Raw genomic sequence first — 24,761 nt, 5'->3', positions numbered from 1 at the left:
GCGTTTTTTTTTTCGGAGCGATTTTGACGCAATATTATAATCTAACTAGTTTATTTGTGGGCGCAGTAGCGCCCGTGGCAAGTTTTGAGTTTTTTTTTTCAAAAAATCACAATTTTCAACGTCTGTTGTCTGTGATTTTTTTCATAAAATGCTGTGTCTGGTTGTCTAAGGTTGTCCCTGGTTTTGTTTTCTGCATCTGATAGTAAAAAAGAGTCAAATATTTTGTTTTTTTTTGTGAGAATTTTCCGCGTACTGCGTCTGGTTGGCTAGTCACCGGACAGACAAAAAGGGCTATTATATTTATGAAATTTAAGGATGAATATTCAATTTGGTGGGTCACGTGTCCCAGCTCAACTCCGTTAGCGGAGGCCGATAGCAATGAATCACCTACTTTGAGCGTGCTTACAGCGGCACACTAAGAGTTAACTTGCGGAAATCAGTTTGGCGACAGGCATCTAAGCTTTAATATCTCGAAAATAAGCACCTTAATCGAAAAAATATATGGTAGGCGTAGTAGTTTTTCGTGAAAAGTTCCTACTGCTGAGAAAACCCGCGTTAGATGTCTTTCGCCATACAAACTTTGGGTAGTAAACTAATGCTGGCTTTTTGCCATCTATAGTCGTGCGTTGTAATGCGTTCCACTGGCGATGCAGTTGCGACATCCGGAAATAGGAGAAAATGCGATTGTCGCGAAAGCTCAATTCGGTTTTTCAACTAGATCTACAATAATAAAAACCCTAGATGGATCCAAATCACGAATTCGGGTTTTCTGTGTTCTCTTGTGAGCAAGTATTCTCACACAATATTTATCTGGACAGAATGGCAAGTGACAATCTCATGAGCGCCGGGCTCGCCAGATTTAATTTTGCCCTTTCAAATTCTTCCTATCTTCACTTCCCCTGATAATTTTTACAAGCATATTTAAAAAAAAACTAGCAGTTCAATGTATTTATTTACCTAAATATTTATAGAGCATTAATACATTGTTAGTTCGTATTGTGAAAGCTTAAAAATTTTAGTTTTTTCATCCAAATGTGGAAAATGTATGTCTGCACACTACTTCTGTTCTGCTATAAATGAAAAAAAAAATCAAAAAAAACTTCACCAAAGACAAATACACGTTTTCTTTCTCGTTCCACTGTGCGTTGACGGCTAGTGGCCATCTAATCAAATCATGATCAGCATTTTTCTACCTGACGCACGTGATCCGACGACAGATTGATTTGTCCGGCTCGATGTGGCGCCTATGCATGAGCCGCTACTTGCAACATGGACGCTCATCATTATCATCATCATCATTATCGTCTTCGGTTGTGATTTACATGTGGCGTCAAAGTGGAATGCAGAAATGCAAATTCCTGTGACGATGATTTATCGATAATTTGCAACTCGTTTGTCGGAAGAAAACAGTTGGATAAGCGGTCAATTGTGATGTTTATGCATCCTAGATGAAAGAGAAAATCGAAGTAAAATGTTGGCGACTAAATTAAGTGGTGAATGGACTATTATTTAAACGAGTTCCTTGAAGCTTCGAACTTCAAAGTGTTACTCGGTTCGACGAATCGTCAATTGTATTGTAACTATTTGTGTAGGCCCATATCGGTTGCTACAGACCACCAAGGTGGCCCACACGGCGTGCGATCCGATTCTAAAGAACTCAATTGTCTTCGAGATTACGATATTGTGTTGACTCTTCTTTCCGAGTATTTTACATTCACCAGTTTCAGCGTAATTGCGCATGGCAGGGCAATTAATTGTCATCAGCCATTATGGACACTCGTCCATCGACATGAATACAGAATCGTTCTACACTATAAAAAGAACTCTCCTCCGGACATGAGCGCATTGAATACTAATTTTGGTTTACTTTTTCCACACTCATTGATCAGTTCGAACATGGAAAGTGTTGCCTTTCAAAAACAAGCCATTCAACTTATTTTAAAAATAATAATGCGCCATTTGCATCTGATTGTTCTATTAACATGCAACATTCATTTCATTTATTTAGTCTACATCTAAACAGATAACACTGAATCAACAATTTGACGCCACAATACACGGTTCGAGGTCGCATCTCTCCATCCTCGAATGCGCCCCACGCTCGCCAAGTCGTTTTGCAGCTAGTCTGCCCATCTCGCTCGCTGCGCTCCACACTGTCTCGTACCTGCCGGGTCTGAAGCGAACACCATATTTGCAGGGTTGCTGTCCGGCATTCTTGCAACATGTCCTGCCCATCGTAACCTTCCGGCTTTAGCTACCCTCTGGATCCTGGGTTCGCCGTAGAGTTGGGCGAGATCGTGGTTCATTCTTCGCCGCCACACATCGTCTGCTTGCACACCGCCAAAGATGGTTCTAAGCACCCGTCTCTCGAATACTCCGAGTGCTTGCAAGTCCTCCTCGAGGACAACCGGTCTTATTAGCGTCTTGTATATGACACATTTGGTGCGGTGGCGAATCTTTTTTGACCGCAGTTTCTTCTGGAGCCCGTAGGCCCGACTACTACAGATGATGCGCCTTCGTATTTCACGACTAACATTGTTATCAGCCGTTAGCAAGGATCCGAGGTAGACGAATTCCTCGACCACCTCGAAGGTATCCCCGTCTATCGTAACACTGCTTCCCAGGCGGGCCCTGTCGCTCTCGGTTCCGCCCACAAGCATGTACTTTGTCTTTGACGCATTCGCCACCAGTCCAAATCACGTTTCAGGCGGGTGTACAGTAGGGCAGTTCAAATTTCAAAAATGTTCGAAAATTCCAACTCCCATATGTCTATTAGCATCATTTTGATAATATAGGAGTCTTGGCAAAATTTCAGGCAATTCGGTGGCCATTTAGGGGTGGCGCGAAGTCAATTTATGTTTATATGGAAATTTGTATGGGAAAAACGTAAAATTTATTATATTCTACAACAATAAAATCCTAGTCAAGGCATTTGCTCCCTCATCGTTTACACCAAAACCTCTTGAAGAGTAGTATCTGCCTAGTTGGCCCACTCTTGAAATGGTTTTGAAGGGTAAATGCAAGACGTATTTCAAGACCGAAATGTGACAAAACCTGAATACGAGCTCGGCACCAAAAACCTTTTGAAATCCATTTGTACACTATTATAAAAGAAAGCTAATCTTTGGTAATATTTCAAAGCTATTTCTTTTGCAATAATGAATGTTTAGGCTCTTACTACTCATCGTCACTTTTCAGTTGTTTTTGTTTTTTTTTTCTTTCAGAAATGCGTTTGTATTTTCTAAGACTCCTTATGTAGCAATCACAAATGCTAATTCGTCCCAAGTGTTGCCGAAAGTAACTTTTAAAGTAACAAAACGACTTAAAGAAGTATTTCGTCATGACAAATAAATCAAACATCAAAGAGTTTTAATGTTATTTCCCAAATAAGTTTAATCAAGGCATGGAAACCCCTAATGAATTCATATTTGAAACTTTATATTTTTTGGAATTTATAACCTGCTTCAAAGGGTTTTGAAAACTATAGTTTTATATATATATATATATATATATATATATATATATATTATATATTATTTTTTATATTTTATATATTATTATCTAATATATTAGATTATGCGGCATAATTTATGCGAGTTAAATACCTTTTTCAGGCCGAATAGCATGCTTATTGTCGCAATAAACCACAATAAATTACATCGAATGCCAAAGAGCAGTTTGAATGTTACTTGGGAAGGCTGTGTTTGTTTTCGTTCGTCAGCCGGTGAGCGCTGAACTTTCCAATAGTCGGTCTAAGCTCCTCCTCTTGGCCAACCTGAGCGTTCAAATCTGCTATGATCAATCGTCTAAGACGAGTTAAGTAACTCCATTTAATTCCACCAATTAAAAAATGGAGTTACTTAACACGTCTTAGACGATTGAATACATTCCACTAAAAAGAGCTTAAAATATTTTTCCTCCTATGATGATTTTAACGTCGTGGCTAAGGCAGCTGTCGTACTCACGTTCCAGCTGCGCGTAGAATGCTTCCTTATCATCATCAGTGCTTCCGGAGTGTGGGCTATGGACGTTGATTATGCTGAAGTTGAAGAACCGACCTTTGATCCTCAACCTGCACATTCTCTCGTTGATCGGCCACCACCCGATCACGCGCCTTTGCATATCGCCCATCACTATGAAAGCTGTTCCCAGCTCTTGCAGCGCCACGGTCCTTGAGCACATCGGCGAGTATGCGTGTGCTCCCGATGAAGTTGAGAGATTTGCAGTTCCACGAACCGAGTTTCCAATTACAAGTCCCTTTTCGTCGCAGTGGTCTTCGCCGATGGTTCCAGTCCATACTTTCTTGTTGATCGTTCGTTGCGTGAGTTTTGTTTTTGGCTGGCTTGCAGGGCCTGACACCAAACCCCCTGAATTTCCGGAGGACCATTCCTCCTTATTTCCGGTGGACCATGGTGCACAGTTTCACTTAGAGTCCCTCGCTGGCACTCGGACGATGATCAGCCGCCCCTAACATGGAGAATAGACGCTGTTTCAGACAGACGTTCCTTCCCTGTCAGCATACGACCATAGTTCCCACCGGGGTTGATTACCCGATCTTCCCTAAGGTTGCTCGTATTCCGGCCAGCACCGCGGGGAGGTAGGGATAGAAGTTGCTGGGTAAAAGGCTAAGGACCGCGAGATGGGGTCTATTTTATTCCTTCAGGTACGCGAAGTACCAATGGTACGCTTTACCCAGCATTTGACGTACCATATTCAACGATAATTTTACCCTTATAGCCATTAAGACATCAGATGTCAGATGACGATTATTATGAAATAAAAAAAAATAATCATGTTCGGGATTTGAGTCAAAACGGTAGTTGATCTGTGTAACGTTTGAACTCAATTCAACAATCTTCTTCTTTTTCTTATTTGAATTACATCCCCAGTGGGACTGCTTGCAGCTTTCACAGTCTTTAACTGCGAGGTTTCTAAGCCAATGTACCACTTTTGCATTTGTATATCATGAGGCTAACACGATGATACTTTTGTGCCCAAGGAAATCGAATCAATTTTCAATCCGAAAATTGTTTAGACCGACACCAGAAATCGAACCCGAATTGAAGTTTGTTGCCGCGCGTTTTACCGCTAGGGTCCCAAATCAACAATCACTATGTATGATTGTGTGGTGGCCTTAAAACTAACGAGACTTTATCAAGGGCTCTCTAAAAAGCTTGACAAAATCCATCGCACAGCTTGCATAACCATTACTGGTTCATTTCGCAGTACACTCATTTTTGCCCTTGATGCAATGCTTGATTTGCCCCGGTTAGATCAATTCAAAAAGCTGAAAGCAGAGAAAAGTGTCCTAAGGCTGAAAAATACTTAAGGAAAGCACCTAACCGAACCGATAAACAGAAATTTCTCGCCAGGAAGCTGTATCGCGAGTGGTTTGCATAGCGATGGTGCAGCCGAAATGCAAAGTAATGAATGACGGACAAGACGTACACTAAAGTGGACGCCAAGCAAAACCCTAGCCTGAAGTTCTGGTTGGCAAGTCCTGCCTGGATGTTCCGGAAGAAGAAGGTCGAATAATGTCAAGAACTACTTTGTGTTGCAGGTGAACTATGGATGAGGAGCTCTACTCTATGCTTAAACAATGACATTTGCTGTTTTATTATTTCTCCTAAAATTTTAGCTAATTTGGATGTAGCTAGACTGAGCACGCGCAGTTTGAAATTTGTATCCATAACAATGTACCCATCGGCATCGTACGTTCCATAACAATGGACCCAGAATTGATCCCTGTGGGACACCTGCCGTGAAGGGGGCGCTAGCCAAGCCTTCGTCTGGCTCGTAGATCAAGACTCGATTCTGAAAGTAGCTTCCCAGAATCTTGTACAGCCCTACCGGTACTTCCAGCCGAAGCAACGAGTTCGCGATCTCCATCCAGCACGCACTGTTGAATGCATTCTGCATGTCGAGTGTTATTACTGCGCAGTAACGTATACCGCGCCGCTTGTATCCGATGGGGACTTCTGCAGTATCAACCCCCGCTTTAATGGCACCCAGAGTAGATCGTCCTCTCCGAAAAACGATCAATGATCATGAGAATGTCGGCAATCGTAATTTAATCATGGTTCTGGACAAATTTAGTTACTTGGATAGTTTGTCAGTTCAAAATAAATGTGTTTCAATGTACTTCTTCTTCTTATTGACATTACATCCCCACACTGGGACAAAGCCGCCTCGCAGCTTAGTGTTCACTAAGCACTTCCACAGTTATTAACTGCGAGGTTTTCTAAGCCAGGTTACCATTTTTGCATTCGTATATCATGAGGCTAGCACGATAATACTTTTATGCCCAGGGAAGTCGAGACAATTTCCAATCCGAAAGTTGCCTAGACCGGCACCGATAATCGACCCCCGCCACCATCAGCATGGTCTTGCTTTGTAGCCGCACGTCTTACCGCACGGCTAAGAAGGGTTTCAATGTACTAGAAAGTTTTTTTTATGTTTAAAGAAACTATGATACGAAGACACTTCAAAATCAGGATGAAACTACTGTGCTACAAATCTAAGAGCCATCACATACACGAAGGCACGTTTCCCTCCTGTCTCTAGTTTCGGTTTCCGTTTGTTACTGCCTTGTGATGAACTTCAATGAGGCCGATGTCGTTCGCAAAGCTCGGAAACAAATGCAATCGTATGATGACAGTGCAGGTTTTCTGCATGCCAGATCTCCTAATCGCACTATCGAGTGCATCATCTCTATAGTTCAATCCATCGAAGTTAACAAACGGGGCTGAAGCTTGACACGTATCAGCATAATCAACTTTGACAAAAAAAAAACATGGTGATGATCACCACAGCTTTTATATCAATGAGCAACAAGTGTGTCTGCTAGTTGTACTTAAGAAATTTATTAATCAGCAGCTTATCCGTTGTTAATCGGTCCTCATGAATACCTGACTGGTATTCACCGACTAAGGACTCCTCAATTTACGTGATGCCAAGGGCAAAGTGCAAACTTTTTGTTATGGAGAGAAGATCTTAATAAATCTTTGAAGTAGAAACCTAACAACAATGTTGCAATTGTTTGAAAGCTGTTTCACTCTTATTGAGTACAGTCTTCTTAGGACAAAATGTGGACGAATGTACCAGAAATCCCGTTTTCAATTAAGCATTTGTATTTTAGTAATAATCTAAATACAAATGCTTAATATTACTAAAATACAAAAGAAACAGTCGTCACACAAAAAGTATTAGGCATTTGTTAACAATTTAGGCTTAATCGCTTATATGTCCCACTACGTTTGAGGTACTTTATTTGCACCAAATGTTGCTATCGACTTTGCTTTGGAGTTGTACTTTCATTTAGCCCATGGAAAACTTCGACCAAATTGGATTAATGTGAAATGTTTCTCATTGTCATCAACGATATGTCAACCATGCAAACATAAATGAAACTTGAAGCAGAAGACGAAACCATCAGATGGATTTCAGCAACCATAGCAGAAATCAAAGACCAAACAAATATTGTCAACAAGTGGCAATAAACCGACGACGACGACCAAGGCAGAAACGATGACCTGAATACAAACTGCTTGCTAAAAACAAATGGATCTCCTGTGACAATCGGACAGACTGGACCCACCGGGGCCGATATGCGACGAGCGTGCCTGGCAGTCTATCATTGCATCGAATCGGCCGGGGGTGCGGTATGATCGCAAATATCTAGCGGTGGAGTGCGACACTGGGTGACGATGGTGGCGATTGAAGGAACATACAATACTAACCATTACACACATTTTGCATGTAGGGTTACCAGACCTTTTGGAATTCCAGGGGAATCGTCCAAAATCGGATGAAGAACAGAATAACTTTACGTTTTAGCTAATTTCCATGGAATTTGAAACAATATTCCTCTTCAGGTCACCTGAGTCTCCAGTTCGCCTTGCCAGCAAAGGCGTAGGATTGGCAATCCGGAGATGGCGAGTTTAAATCTCGGTCCAATCTAGGTTGTTTTCGGGTGGGAAACATTCTCGACACACTGGGCATAGTGTATCCATTGTACTTGCCACACAAGATACATACTCATGCAATGGCGGGCATAAAAAGCTTTCTATCAAAATCTAAGTAAATGCCAAAAGAACATCAAGTTGAAAAGAAGGCCAAGTTCCAGTTGAAGTGAAGAATATCTAAAGAATATAAGCCATCTAAGACTTTTTCTGGGCTATCGGGTAGCTATATTTGTACTTAAATTAATTTATATAATCCAGCCGAGGATGAAAAAAATCAATTTAATAGCTATAGATGGATTCAATAGATTCAAAGCTGCTAAGGTGCAATATTTTACATAGTATTGTAACATGCAATTTTCATGAAGGCCATTCTGTTAGGGGCCGTCCACAAAGTACGTCACGCCTCTAGGGGGGAGGGGGGGTTCAGAGCAGCGTGACGATCCATACAAAAATTTTAGAGGTTTATTACAAAAAGTGTGACGAAGGGGGGAGGGGGGGTCGAAAATCGCCGATTTTTGCGTGACGTACTTTATGGATCTTCCCTTATCACATATTTGTATCCTCTCAAATGAAATATAAACATGGCTACCCTATCCAACCTTAAGTTTATGTATGGAAAGCACCAGTAGCAACCGAAGTGATCAAATTTGATCACACATAAGGTGCCATTGAATGGCATTGGCAATTTTATTTCTTTTACTGGCAGAGGTGTTTATGTCATCTTTGATATAGGGCTATTGTCCATGATTAAATTGAGCCCCATGTAATATATTACCAGCCAAAGTCGACATATATTTTATATCACAACCATATTAGCCCCCCATAATAAAACTTCCCTGATACGTCGTTGAATGCGATCATCATCGGCCAAGGCATCATATTTTTGCGACTCAGCAAAATCACCAATTGATCGAAGGTCGAATCGATTGCGGTGGCGTGCCGAGACCGGCAGCCCATCGGCAAAAGCCGAAGCAAAATGGGAACCAATTAAAAATTGCTATTCAACAAACGGACTTACATATTCGGAAAGGTCGTGTATTCCAGGGATAACGATGAATTTAAAAGCAGCTTTTCCAAGGTTCCGAAAGCAGCACACTCGGTTGGTCACGCACTCGATTATTTTTTTCACTCAACCTTGCTTCTCATCACCCTAATTCGCTTGATTCCCCGAATAACAATGCACGAAAAGACTCTTCGAGATATCACACCATATTACTCCGACATTGAAGACTATTACCCCCCAATAGCACTTCAACCGTTCACTTAAAAACACTGTCGCTTATTATTTTTCATTCTACACAATTTTTCTATCGAAAATCGCGAATTTCATACCACTTTTTATTTCACGATGACACCAAATGGTCTCACTTCCACACGAAGCGACAACCGTGAAGAAGCATCCACCCGCGCGTTGTAAATTTCTTCTTAGCTCTACTTTGAACACCGCACCACTTTCGAGATTTCTTCCGATTCCACGCGTTCTACTTCAGATCACTCGCGTTTTTCATCCGCGTTCTTCTCGCTAAAAATATCTGCTTATCATCGTCATCATCATCATCATCAGCAACGCAGAAACACCATCATTACTGTATCTTTCATTTTCACACATTAGCGAGATGGTGACGGTTACATCTCGGCGAACCGCACTGCGTCGGGAGAAACGATTCCGGGGGTGGCCGTTCTGGATTTTGTTGTTTTTAACCTATGCGGGTCGGCACTTGCTGAAAGCAGGAAAATCCGGGTTAGTACAGATTCTAATCGGTTGGGATATTATCCATGGATGGGTAGCGCGTCAAACGAGAGCAATCAGATCAGCCAGCGGTGGCAGATTTCATAAAGATATAGCGAGCGGAGAAAAAACATACTAAGCCATACATACGCGGAATGATCTATAGATTCCATGGCTGGTGCAAACTCGATAATTGAACTGCAAACAAATTCGGGCTAACTATTTTTACATCGAAAAGATTTTTTCGCGTTTCTCGTGTATCCAATATTGACCACTCGTATTACTATCAATCAACGCTATATACTGATGAACGTTGTGTGAAAAAAATACATAGGACCAGCGAAAAGTAAAATCATTTTCTAATTTTATGATAATAATAGCAATTTCACATTTGAAATTTAATCTGACGATATCACATTTTGGAATAAATTGATAATCTCTAATCAGAATTTTGAAAATAAAATTTTTCAGAGAATCGAGCTTCAGTTGAATGTGAACCACAGCGCTAGATTTTCCCTTAAGGCTTACTTTTGTAGAAAAAAAAGGTTGGATAAAACGATAAACAAATAATTGTCTCTTATCATCCAAAATTTATCATTAATTAATTTTAATGAAAACAAAATTAATATTCCCATACCAACCATTGTATATAATGAAAATTAATTATTTCGGCATCCAGCAGACGAAGAAACTTTTCCTTCATTAAGAGCCTGTTCATATTCCCCGGTAGTCAGGCCGCACTGGGCGTGCTTTCTACACCGGAGCAATTTTGTACCTAACATTCAAACTTTCAATAAATTTCTTGTCGTTCTATTCCAATATATATTTGGATTATGTGAATTTGTCGTATGTTTTGAGTAAATTTGATAATGTATTTTATATAGGCGGCATCAGCATGTGATATGCATATGAGGCAACCGAAATGCTGCTATGGAGACGTGTTACATTTTACTCTACGATACCGGAACGACTTAGCGCCACCGCTTCACACTGGTTCAGAAGCCCCAAAAACGTGCGTTTTTTAGTTTTCGACCTGTAAACTACATTTTAGAATCATGATGTCTTCAGAAGAATTGAAGGATATTTCTTGGGCTTTCTTTTGATAAGAAAATATCAATGATCTATCCACCTTGAAGGGCAGTATGAAATAAAAAATTTACGCAGATGTACAAAAGCAGTGGTTGTCCTCTGCAATGTTATAAAGAATGTGAATTGGAACATCTTTTCTGAAGACACAATATTGGACACACGGTTTTGTAACGAATTACAGCATGTTTTGTATGAATGACCCTCAAAAATCATATTTTGAGCATAACTTTTTTGATAATGATTTTAGCACTATGGTTTATTCTAGAAAGTTGTGAATAATGACAAAAAACATGTTTGTCTAGAAGACTACTTTGATCTATCTTGAAACCTGTCAAAGTTATTGAGGAATCTTTAGAAAAAATAGCCAATTTTCACATCAATACACCATGGAAAGCGGTAAGAGGCGGCAAGCCAAACAGCCACCATCTGAAAGATTCGGATTTAAGCTACCGAATGCACAATGTTTTGTTTTGTTCCGTCGTGTTCCACTATTGTTTTGAATCAACTTAAAATAGTCCTTAATGTACGTTTTTCAGTACAACTGTTACGTAAACAATTAAAAAGTGCAACAAAAAGTACGAGACACTGAAGACGACCACACAGTTGTGGTCGAGATACGTATCTGCAAAGATATCGAAATAATTGGTGGAATTAAATGGAATTACTTAACTCGTCTTAGACGGTTGAATACATCCCACTAAAAAGAGCTTAGAATACATTTTTTCTGAATTAAAAAGTGGCTAACATGATTAGTTATTTATTGCATGGTTACAATCTCGACAAATGACAGCCATTCGTCTCTAATGTGGCTGTTTCGTTTTGATGGAGATTGTTACTATGGAATAAATAACCAATCATGTTAGCCACTTTTTAATTGTTTAAGTAACAGTTGTACTGAAAACTGTACTGAATAGAGTTCGCCGCCGTACCAAACTGACTATCTACATAACGCTTATAAGACCGGAAGTTCTCTACGGACACGAGATCTGGACGATGCTCGTGGTGGACCAACGCGCACTGGGAGTTTTTGAAAGGAAAGTGTTGCGTACCATCTATGGTGGGGTGCAGATGGCGGACGGTACGTGGAGGAGGCGAATGAACCACGAGTTGCATCAGCTGTTGGGAGAACCATCCATCGTTCACACCGCGAAAATCGGTGGGCCGGGCACGTAGCCAGAATGTCGGACAGTAATCCGGTGAAAATGGTTCTCGACAACGATCCGACAGGAACAAGAAGGCGAGGTGCACAGCGGGCAAGGTGGATCGATCAGGTGGAGGACGATTTGCGGACCCTCCGCAGACTGCGTGGTTGGCGAAGTGCAGCCATGAACCGAGCTGAATGGGGAAGACTTTTATGTGCAGTACAGGCCACTCCGGCCTTAGTCTGATAATAAATAAATAAATCGTTTATAGTTCCATTGGACTTGAGAAGAATAATGGCAAACATATGGGAAACACGCTTGGGGATAAATTATTTATAAGCAGGGCTGGTAGCGATGAATGCCGTAAAAATAGTGACTTCAGTGACCAACGATGACGAAAAAGTGACCAAATAGTGACTTCCAATTGCAGAAAAAGTGACCAAATAGTGACTTTTGCATGAAGTTGGGCATAGAGCTACCTACAAGTTGCATTAGCATTGTAACGATATAATTCGTAGATTGCAAACTGCAATCAGAAATCAAGAAAATACAAATAAAAAAGCAAGAGGCCAGACACTCTCATAAGTGCCAAGGAGTTGGATGTAGGGGATGGTATTCGTTAGATCAGCCAGAGCCTGTGAATGTGACCATGACACCTCATATTAAGTAACACACCACGAAAAGGTATCTACCCGGCGTCACGGGAACGTGTAGTGAGTTACAAGTTGTGTCACATAATTATGTTCATGATTACAACAATATTATTGTTGTTTAATATGAGCTCGAAGTTCTCTGTATAACAGCCAAAGAATGATATAAAATAATCTTATTGATTCCTAGACGGTGAACTATTTGGACTTACAAAGCTTATAAATCTTTGGTAGGACCATTTGTTTGAAAAATGTAAAGTATAAAATAATGAAGGAATTTTAAAAATACTTTTTAACAAATTTAAATGAAGTTTTTGAGATTTTGAGCACGACGTGGCAGTTTCTGAGAAAAATTTTGAAAATTCAATAAACCAACCAAACTCTTATTAGAAATCCACAAATTAGAATAAACTATTATTTCTAAATGGCAGACTTCAGCATTAAAGTTAATAAAAAATTGGTGGCCAAATAATATCGAGTTAAAAAATTTATTAAGTTATTTTATGTTTTATTTTAGATTTTAAAAAATCGACCGATTCATTCACTGCCCATGATCGCATATTTGTAACATTTGCATTTTGGTTGATTTTGTGAATCGTTTGACAATCATCCTCACAAACTCAATAATTTCCAACTTACCACAAATAAGCAAGATAGTAAAGCCTATTTTACTGTTGTGGGATTGAATGCAGTAAATTGAGCTTTCTGAACGATTCACAGGCTTTTTACAAAATGAACAAAAATGCGAGTGTTACAAATATGTGATCATGGGCAGTTCACCTCCACACCAATTTTTTGGTTGCGAATCTCGTATAACTATATGAACATGAGTTATGAAATACCAAAACTATTTGAATGCACCAATAATTGGAGAATTGATTTTAGATAGTAAGGCTGGATTCTGTGGCAACACTTCAAGTACTTTATCTGCCAAATCAAGCTAAAGAGCTTTCGTACTCACTTTCAAGGTGAGCAAAATGAAGTATAGATTTAGTATAAGAGATCAAATTGCATTGGGAGGTGTTTAGTTTCTCTACTATTGAATCTTTTACCCTATTTGATTATTTATACAACTTTGTCTTACAATGCGTTACTCCTATTCTATTCGTCATGTGAATGAACTGGATGACATTATTTCAATTATTACCAATGGTGTTTCAATTCAATTTAAATTTCCGTTCAAGAGTTCCGTATGTAAATTTCATTCAATCACCAATTGATTAGTTACCTCACAAGCATACAGTTAACTTGGGTGACCAGCAGAACCAACACACCAGCTCTTTTGCGCCAATCGTTTTGTTACTGACCATTTACAAACAAACCAATCAAGCTAATTTATTGCCCTCGTCCGTAGAGGCATCTTAAGAGCATCGCCGCAGACACGCACGCACTCCACATGCGCTGGTATTGTGCCATCGTCATTATCACAAAACGATCACCCAAAACGATGGACGACCGTCGTCGTCGTCTACGACGATAGGGAGTCAACCCAAACAAATCCCTATTCTTGTAGAGAACCCGCCGTCGAATCGGCCTCCACTGAATGGAAGCGGGCGAACGCGGAGAACTGCGCAGATGCATGTACGCGTGCGCGCAATCTTGTACTGTTTTATTATTTTAGGAGTACCCACTTATGTGTTGAGCTTATCTATCGATGGGCGCCGTGATGTAGTTCGGTATTGTGGCTTCGAAGCTAAACACACTGGTAGACGTCGACGGCACTCACGTGCGTCACGACGACAGTCATGCTTTTTTAAAGACATTCTCCGATTGAAGAGGTTTTCGTTCCACACCCGTTTTATCACAAACTGCACTGTTGCTAGTTGCTACTTTGAGTATTAAGTATTGATCAAAGTGCGGGTTGGGTTGAAACTTGAATAATCTTTGAAGCGAACTGTCCCTATCTATGAGCTTCTGCAGTTCGCAATAATTCTCTGAATTGATTAAACTGCACTTGATACACGCGTTACACATGTTGTTTTTATAAGGATTGGATCAATGTACTTGAGAAGAATTTGCTGATCACCTTCTTCATTCATTTTATTCAGACAGTACAGGGGAACTGAGATGTTCAGCCACCCCTGATGCCCTGATGCCCGCTCCGCAGTGTCACGAGTCCACATGAAAATTATGTAGGGTGGAGCTCACGCCGGCAGCGCCTGTTTATTTCGGCATTTTCACCTGGAGTGCTTACACGCTAACTTTCATTTACTCAGTGACTGAGTAAAACTGTATTACCCTCTCAATTTTTCCTACGAAATTTTACTTAATTTCCTGGGAGTAGTCTGCTTTTGACGAAAATTGAGTAAAATGTCAGTGGGAAGAGGAGAAACAGCAATACAATTTGAATGAGTCACTGTGTAGATGAAAGTTAGAGTGTACATTTTGGGCTGGCTGAGGAGGTTCAAATTAGGACGACTCGTAGCAGCAACGAAGATGGCAGCGACCAGTGCCGAGAAAATAGAGCATTCCTTCGGTAGGCTTTGTGATATGGAGAGTTTTATGCCGAGGTGATAACGATCCCGATGAGATGGTATTATCTACTCTGTGTTGTATTAGATTGCGAACTGTTTTGTAGGGTTGAAGCCAACTTCTCATTTCGTCTATTGAGGAAAGACTGGTTTTTCTATTGAGGAAAGACTGGAACCCTGCCAGTTCCGGAAGTTCGTGCCGTGCAGACCTCGGCTTTGCTGCAGAAGGTTACGTTGACAATGGATCATAAATTAAGTAATCCCAGTTTTTTACAAGCTTTGCCTGCCGGCATAATGCCACGCGGGATAGAAGTAATAATCACGTAGCCAAAATAAGAGTTTTCATCATGTGGTTGGTTGAATCTGCCCTACAAGGATTTAGCCTATATTTGACCGGCGTTACGTTTGAATTACGATGATCCGGATGTTGCAGCATTCTTGCGTCTCCAAGACGTGTTTCCTGAAAATAAGGCTCTTATCGATGGAAACGAGCTATTGAAGGGGTTGCAGAACTGTACTGTCCGAACCTAGACGAGCGGATAAGAGAAGCCAACGGATCTGGCGACGTCAACGGATTGTAGGAGAATATCCACGAAGCGGTGACTACAACAGCGCAGGGAGTATTAGGCACTGCACGAAGACGACAACGAAATGGTTGGTTTGATAAGCAGAGCCAGCGAGTGACGGACGAGAATGCTAATGGCTCGTACCCGTTGCAATAGAGAGCGATACAGTGTGGCAAGTTAAAGGCAGAAGGTAAACGAATCCACCGCTGAATCGCAGGAGAACATTGATAGAAACGATATGCGGAGGTTTTACGCGTCTGTCAAAGCACTATGGTCCAATATACAGTTTTACGCGGAAAGATGCATTTTACGCCAAAACTATATTTTTTAGAAAAAAAAATGTTGTTCTACGAAACTGTTCGGAATAAATAGGCCATCATTATTAAATAGGGTGGCCCATCATATAAAAAAAATATGCTTTCTTTATTTCTGGAAATACTGACATGTAATGTACTACAAAGTTGTAGCGCAGCTTATTCCAATAAATTTTGCCAAAATAGATTTTTCTGTAGCTCTTAAGGTGGCTGATTTAGAGCAATTTTACCTACTTGGATTAAGGTGTCCCTCTAAAAACAGTATTTTTAATCTATTATTTTGGATTTTTCAGAAAAATAATCTTCGGGTGACTTTTAGAGCTCAAAAATATGCAGCTTTCGATGTATAAATATGCTCAATATCTTTTTCTGATCAAAAGTTATAATTGTTTTTCTGTCGAAATTACATTTTTTTTTCATAATTGATATCTCCTATTAGGGCAGACCAAAAAATATTTTTACACGCAATTCATATTCTTCATTTTGTCATAAAATTGCAGATATGTTATTTTATTATCTCAAGTTTTACCAATTTTACTAAAGTCATATTTTTTCAGGTAAATTGATATAACTCGACAACGGAAGAAGATACAGACGATGTTATTATATCAAAACACGCGTTTGGAAAAGCCCCAAAAATCTTCAGAACATGACATTCGTGAAAAATAAAAAATAAAATGAGCAGATCAAAAATATTGTTTTTTGAGGAATACCCTAATCTTGGTAAGTAATATTGCTCCAAACAAGTGAGCTTAAGAGCTACAGAAAAAGATTATACATATAGCAAAGTTGATCGGAAAAAGCTGCGATACAATTTTGTAGAACATTTTATGTCAATATTTCGCAAAAGATAGAATTTTTTTTTTCAACATTTTTATAAAATAGCCCACCCTATTTTTCGATAACTCTAAAATAATGGCCTAAGTATCCAGAATAGCTTTGTAGAACAATTTTTTTTCTTGAAAGTATAGTTTAGGGCGAAAATGCATCTTTTCTCGTTAATCTTGCAAAAGGGTTATAATGATAAAACTTATAAAAAGTGTTAAAGCTGTAGAATTTTTTTTCATTTTTCATCGTCTGTATCTTCTTCCGTTGTCGAGTTATTTCAATTAACTTGAAAAAATATGACTTTAGTAAAATTGGTAAAACTTGAGAAAATGAAATAAAATATCTCCAAGTTTTTGACATAATGAAGAATGTGAATTGCTCTTTCAAATGCCATGTGAACATATTTTTTCTAGAATTCGTTGAACGGTGAGAACGAAGGTGTATTAAGGAGCAGGATGGATATAATCGGTGACGGTCAAGCTGTGCAACCACCAACGCTGGATAATCATCATCAATCGAAACATCACATTATTAGTATGGGAGGATGAAGACCTTCCTACCGGCTGGTTGGATGGTCTCATATGCCCAGTCTATAGGACTAGACAAGAATCCGAGGGGGCAACTTGTTTCATTACTGAACACTTCACTGTGCTACGACTATCCAGAAAGAATAATCGTTGCTTATGTATCATACCTTATGCGAAGCGCAAGGAATGAAGTCTGTGGAAGCATTTTTCTTTTGCTATAAAATAGCAATAATGTTGCGAAATACTACAATGAAAAAAAAACGAACAGTGGGTAATGTCTGTGACATAACCGCTAAGTGGACGTAGGACTTGACTTGACCATGCCTTTAAGATACATAATATGTCCAAATTTCTCACATCAACTATTTTGCATAAATAATCGGCGTTGCATACCATTCCTTGGCAAAATCTTCTCATCAAACCGACACAGAAATCAAATCTACCTCGAACAAGAATCATAAAAAACAATTCAGGAAGTATCTGTCCGGTCACGGAATATTAGCCTCGACAGTGGCAACCTTCCCACTGAAGGACTGCCTGAAATAAACCACAAGTTGGCCCAGCAGGGGATGTAGACTGTATCTCAGCCCTTCCATAGAAGAGCCTTCTAATCCGTGCGATAGCGACTGAAGGAGAACATTATTTTTAACTCTTAGAGCTTTGAAAAAGGCTGTTTGCTTTGGCTAAGTGCAAAAAGTAAGAAAACGATCTTTTCAAATAACCGCGAATTTCTAATGATGGTATAAAAAAGACTGAATGCTCTGCGAGCGAATGCACTTTTCTTTTATATCTTACTAGTTTATTTGTGGACGCAGTAGCGCCCGTGGCAAGTGTTTTTTTCAATGTTTTTTTTTTTCAAAAAATCAAAATTTTCAAGTCTGTTATCTGTGATTTTTTCATCAAATGCTGTGTCTGGTTGTCACTTGTTTTGTTCTCTGCATCTGATAGTAAAAAAGAATTGAAGTGTCAAATATTTTATTTTTTGTGAGATTTTCCCCGCTTGCTGCGTCTGGTTGGCTAGTCACCGGACAGACAAACAGGGCTATTATATTTATGATTTTGAATCTTCTCTGTTTCCCAATTGGTGGGCCAATCAGCTAGTGTCTTGTATCCCGCTTCTTTGTCAGCCAAAGCGTCATCATCATCAACGCGTTCGAGAAGGGCTTCTTCTTTTTTACGCTTGTTGCTCGCTGCTGGTGTCTATTTCCTAACGGGACTTTTCGCTAGATACAGGCCAATAAGCCGGGCAAGCGAGCTTAGTATCGCAGTTCAGGTGGGAAGTACGTGTTCTTTTCTGAGACAACATTGTTAGTAGTAGAAGGAAGGAAACACCCGGACATGGGATTTCGGGTAATAAGATTTAGAATTGGTAACATGGGACGATCATTCAGTCACGTTCGCTTTGTGTGCGGTCAGCATCAAACAATGTTTATTTACATATTTTTTTATCAATGCCAAAAAATCCAACATTTGATAAAAAATCGATTGATAGTTTATTAATGTTTGAGCTGTTATCGGTGTTTTTTTTATCCAAATAAGATTATGTGAGAGATTAAGACATCTTATGAATCTTTAAGGTGATTATAGAATGAAGCCAAAAATCGGCCATTTTGTAAACCACGTGCTTTTCCAATATTTTTTTCAAGCGCACGAGATGAAAGAACAATACCGCGTATGGGGCTGAAACAATGGTAGATCGTTTGCTTAGTTATGCTGAACAATCATAATTTGAGTTTCGGCACTGGGCGAAAACTTTTCCGCCAGATTTGGGCTTTTTGAAATGTATGTAGATAAACGTGTGGTGAATTTGAAATTCACCACGGGCTTCATTCTATAATCACCTTAAAGACATGGTCAAGCGAAGTCCTTCGTTCACTTCGCGGTTAAATCAGAAAAATCATCCACTGTTAGTTTTGACGCTATTTATGAAAATCACGCATAAAATTTTATATCTAGAATATTGGATTTGGCACCCAAGTACAATTTCTATCCCGAAGGGTATTGAAAGCATTGATATTGAACTCTATTATTGGCTCTCTGAAGAACCGTTTGTTTTTTGGACATACATGCTGCATCATGTGGCTTTTCTTCAGCCTGTCTCGGCTCAGCACCGATGCCGGCCGGTCTCGGCTCGACTCTGCTGCTGCTGCCGGTATCTGCTCAGCATTGCTGCTTTGTCGGGTCTGTTGGGTGGACTGCTGATGTACTGGCTAGGTTTCGGCTGATGATGGTCGCTTCGATGGTGTCGAGCCGAAAAAGCGGTCGGTGCAGACTCCATTCCCTGCTAAAAGGTGTGAGTGCTATTCAATCGATGATGCGGTTGCTTCGCTTGTCCCGGTCAGAATGAAAGGAAAAAATCGTGTTGCGCTATTTTATGGCTTCTCGGCAGACCCAGCTGCTGCTCATTCGCTGGTGTCTGCACCAATCAGAACGTGGTAATAGAATGATGCAAGAATTATGCGGTACCCATATTTATAGGTTCCCTTGATCTCAATGTTTTTCATTGAAAACAGTTTCATGCCCTTTGAAACAAGTTTTTCGGGTATTATCAAGCATGTACAATGTACATGGAAGGCATACTTGAAATCTGTCGACTGAGGGGCTTACCGCAGAAATTCGTCCACTCAGACGAACGCTATTAACGTTTAAAATCTTTTAACACAGCGCAACGCGGTCGATTTGAATATTTTGAAATGACACCCGGTATAGTAAAGAGAGACGTAAGTCCTACGTCAAAAAACAAAAACATCAAACTAGATTTGATTTAAGGGCTTTAAACCACAGTACCATTAAACACTGTTAACTCATCATAACAATCATGAATAAAATCAAAATTTTCACACTAAGATTTCTTGTCACATGATTGCACCATCATTAGAATGAATTGTGAGATTCCAAAACGTTGATCGATGCTAAATCAAACATGCAGATTCTCTCAACTTTTCTGATACTCAGTTTAGGTATAAGGTTTCAGGTATCAGAACGTCGGCTCAAGAGGCACGTTCCCCTCAATTTGGGATGTTTTTGCCGTCGCCTTCACTGGCCTTTCTCATCATTTACCTGACGGAAAAGGAAGTGAAAAGGGGGAAATGAAGAGGAAGTGAAGTTGGAAAGGAGTCACACAATGCGAATGCATATGATATACCATTTATAGGAATACCGATTATGCAGGCTCACACGCATAAAGCTAGAGACTAAAGGGAGGTGTCACAAAAACACAAGAACGTAACAATGGACGAACGTCAAAGACGAAACATAGAATGCACTGTGAAAAACGCATAATGCGAATCCATATATGTGACAATTTGTTGAAAAACTAAGTAAAAACATATTTATAACGCTACCCTTATTTAAGGTCACTCCTGACGGAATCCAAGATTAAAAGTGCTCGCGTTTTCGGGGGCACACCACTCGGTACGGAAGCAACGCACAACTGTCATTTTTATTATTTCACGCATGCTGCGACGCAGCAAAGCTATATAAACAAAAATGACAGTTGTGCGCCGCCTCTGAATCAAGTGGTGTGCCCCCGAAAACGCGAGCACTTTTAATCTTGGATTCCGTCAGGAGTGACCTTAACCTCACGTTGAGATTGAAAAAGAGTAGCCGAAGCCGAACGTCAAAGACGAAAAACAGAGTACACCGTGAAAAACGCATAATGCTAATCCATGTAGGTGACAATTTGTTGAAAAACTAAGTAAAATGCATATTCATAACCCCACCCTTATTTAACATCAAATTCAGATTGAATAAGAGTAGCTGATTATCTCGGAGAAGCAAAAAGTCAACTACGCCATAGCTCCGGTTAGCGCAGCAAGGGCTAAATACTGTGAAGGGGGCCCTGGTGCTTCACTGGCTCCGTTTGCGGTAAGGTTCTTATTAGACCCCCCCCTAACCATTCATTCGTAGGCATGGTAAGCATAGAGCTAGGGGTCACCTCTATGGTGGACTTTTACCACTGGAACAGGCAAACTTCGAAGGGACTGTATGTTAACTCACCATAAAAATCATAAATAAAATGTCTAGGATTTCTGGTCACTTGATTGCATCATCATCAAAATTAATTGTGAGATTCCAAAACGTGGAACGATGCTAAATGAAACATGCAGATCTCAACTTTTCTGAAACTCAGTGTAGGGAATTCTTACGGAATCCAAATTTAAAAGTACTCACGTTTTCAAGGGCACGCCACTCAATACTGAAGCAACGCACAACTGTCCTTTTTAATATTTCAGTTTTGCTGCATCGCACCATGCGTGAAATAATAAAAATGACAGTTGTGCACTGCTTCCGTATTAGGTGGTGGGCTCTTGAAAACGCGATACTTTTAAATTCGAATTCCGTGAGAATTGTCCTGAATCAAATTAATTTTGGAAGATGCATTGGTGTTACATTTACTATAGTAAATAATATGCAATTTAACATGTCTTGTTCTTGTTTGCAACATGCGGTACAGCATTCTTCGATTATTTGTTTCACAACGTCAAACACGAGTTGCACTGCAATGTTAATGAAACATTGATCACAATTCGAATATTTTTGACTTTTTTTAATGCTTTGCTATTTTTTCAATGCCTTTAGTGAAACTGAATGGAAAAAAAATACAGCGGGATCATCCTTCTGAACTCGGCGTGTGAAATTATGTTTCATATTCCACTGAACAGACTGAGACCGCTTGTGAAGTCGTTTATCGGCGAATACCAGGCTGGTTTTCGGAAAGGCCGATCAACAACGGATCAGATGTTCAGCCTGCGGGTGATCCTTGATAAATGTCGAACGTACAACTTGCTGACTCACCATCTGTTAATTGATTTCAAAACAGCGTACGATTCAGTAAAATGAACTGAGCTGTGGCAGATAATGTCTGAGCATGGTTTTCCGGCGAAACTGATTCAGCTGATGCGTGCAACGCTTGATCAAGTATTCGGATTGCAGAAGAAGTGTCAACTTCGTTTGTTATCTTAGGTGGGTTAAAGCAGGTTGATGTACTTTCGAATTTATAAGAAAGGGTTTATTGTTCAACATTGCACTCGGGGACAGTGGCGTAGCCACGGGGGTGGTTTTGGACATATCCCCCCTCGCCCCAGACAAAATTTTTAGAAGAATTTTTTTTTCGAACTTCCTCGAATTAAAAAAATGTTCACAAACACCCCTCCCCACCGATTTTCTGGCTACGCCACTGCTCGGGGACGATTAGGATACTTGGCGTGCGGGTAGAGATAGAGGAAGACTTAGTGGTGTTTGTGCTGATGTAGTGCTGGATGGGGATTTGTTTGAAGTTAATGAATAATTGATTTACCTTGGAACGCTTGTGACATCTGACAACGTTTCCCGTGAAGTGAAAAGAGTATTGCTACTACGAATAGGGGTTATCACGCCTTTCTAGAGAGTAGGCGGTTGAGGATTCGAGTCCCTCCAAGACATGTGGAGTCGATTTGCGATTCTTTCACCTCACCACTAAGACGAAACAAACGACCATGCGTTCACCATTATTTTGCATGTAAATGAATCATTTTACACCGCCATTCGGACGTTTTGCCCCAGGGCCATTTTCAAAACATATTTTAAATACGTTAGAAAGTCATAAAAAACTTGTGGTTTTGAATAAGAATTCATTGAGAAATGTAGCTAGTTTTATAAATACTGCATCTACACATTGAAATGGTTCGGTATTCTTGCTTATATTGGTGAAAACATCAAAAAAGCTTAAGGGGTGCATTTTGAACTGTTCTCCCATTTAATCTGTAGGTAAAAAAACACATAAATAAAGTTTAAAAAAAACTGTTCTCCCCTAAGTTGATGTCACAACCTCAAACATATTGTTTTGCACATATACCTCAAACATATGGTAAATATGAAGGAGTTCCGTATACAGATGAAGAACATTAGGTAAAATTTTCTAAAAGTCTCCATTTTTTCATGAATTAGAATATTGTGATTATTGCTGTGTAAAACGGGTTTTAAAACTTCAATGGCAATTTCCTAAATTTCTAGAAATCTGGTACGGAACTGCTATGTGAATAGTGTATCTGTATAAAGGATAATTCAAATGACGAAAACATATTGTACTGTTTATGAAATTATCCATTTTACATTGTTGAACAAATTCCCCTACTTTACGGTATTATTAATACACATTCGACCAGACCTAATGGTTTGTTTTCATTTTTACGACTTTCGTATTGGTGTTGATAGTCCATTTGAACAGCATGTTTGATTTTGTTTTCATTTTATTTTACATATGCATTCGTACCCATACCGAGATCCAGAAGCACTGTTAGCTATTTCCATTACAATGCGCACAACACCGCCCATCTATTTTGCCCTATTCTAACACCGGACTGTTTGCCTTCGTTTGTGTAGCCTGCATCGATGGCGCAAAAATAAATAAAAGTAAAAACTGATCTTTACCAACACTAATCCTGGGTCCGTCGCCGCCGTCGTGAGCGGTTCCACGACACGCCACTCAGGCCTGAGTGTGTCACTGCACATGTGCGTCGCGATGTCGCGGTATTCGTCGCCGTCGTCACTCGCGCACTTAAGTATCACCACTACAGCCAACGTCGTCGCGACTGTCCCGAACGGGCGCCTGTCGTCGCCGCACCGTTAGCCACTGCCCACCCGCCGGGCTTATCCCGCGACATGGAACTGCGCGATGACAGATCCGCAAGTTCCGTATGGAGCACAAAAAACTGAACAATAATTATTCCGCAATGCAGACCAAGAATGCGGTGTTCCGAGAACGGCAGCTATTAGGAATCCATCGTCACCTGAGCTTTCCGCTTAGCGACTAGTCTTCAACAAGTACGGTTGTCACTTCAAAGTACTTCTAACAGGAACTTACAAATCTTTTGTTCGATGGTAATTTTTCTTCGCGAGGAAAAAATGGTGATTTACTTTTACGCAAATCAACTTTCCAGACTCGAAGATTCACACAGTGGCACAGATCGTCCAATCAAATGACCCGCGGGCGCTAGCTTTCCTTAGTTTTCGTTCGAATATTTTAAGCAAAATTCCACGCAGCTACAGCCAGCTAATGTCCAAAACTCAAGGCACTTGAAACCGCGACGAACTGTGTGCACCTTTCAATGGTCACTTTCGTAGTGAGAACGCAGTGCACAGCACACACTCGAGAGCTGCACACAGAGAGCCATCAACCAAACAAGAGCCATACACAGTCAGCCAGCCGCGCGCGGCAGGGATTGGATCCAACGGTGCGATGCGGTGCGGCGGGATTCCCGATATCTCCCAAAGGGATGCATCCAACGAACGAGTGCCCCGTCCAACATCACAGTCAGCTGAGTCACCCGTTCGAGTGTGGTCAACTCAGTTGGAAGTCACACATGATCGAGAACGGTTCCACTAGATCGCTCGCGCGAGTCCACGAACTGTGACACCGAGCGGACGGCCACTCGGAGGGAGTACCATCGCTATCATAATCGGCGCTTCTGCGCTATACAAAGTAACAATCAAACCCGTCA

General features: G+C 40.3%; 1 protein-coding gene across 7 annotated transcripts in view; it reads right to left on the bottom strand.

The window, feature by feature from the left end:
* Window positions 1-24,761, bottom strand: part of LOC134212544 (dual 3',5'-cyclic-AMP and -GMP phosphodiesterase 11-like) — a 390,689-nt gene that overhangs the window by 278,923 nt on the left and 87,005 nt on the right. For 2 of the 7 annotated variants that reach the window (XM_062690517.1, XM_062690516.1), the window contains exons 1-2: window positions 23,692-24,386; window positions 8,983-9,685 (exon numbers count right to left, since the gene is read on the bottom strand). The exons of 4 other annotated variants lie outside the window; for them this stretch is intronic. The gene's annotated coding sequence lies outside the window, so the exon portion shown is untranslated. Of the gene's footprint in view, window positions 1-8,982; window positions 9,686-23,691; window positions 24,387-24,761 lie in introns of those variants that run through there. One more of the 7 variants, XM_062690520.1, reaches the window with a different exon arrangement.

This window comes from Armigeres subalbatus, chromosome 2 (genome assembly GCF_024139115.2).
Source record: "Armigeres subalbatus isolate Guangzhou_Male chromosome 2, GZ_Asu_2, whole genome shotgun sequence".
Lineage (NCBI taxonomy): Eukaryota > Metazoa > Arthropoda > Insecta > Diptera > Culicidae > Armigeres > Armigeres subalbatus.
Note: the sequence above shows the minus strand (reverse complement) of the source record. Positions and strands in the feature narration are given on the sequence as shown.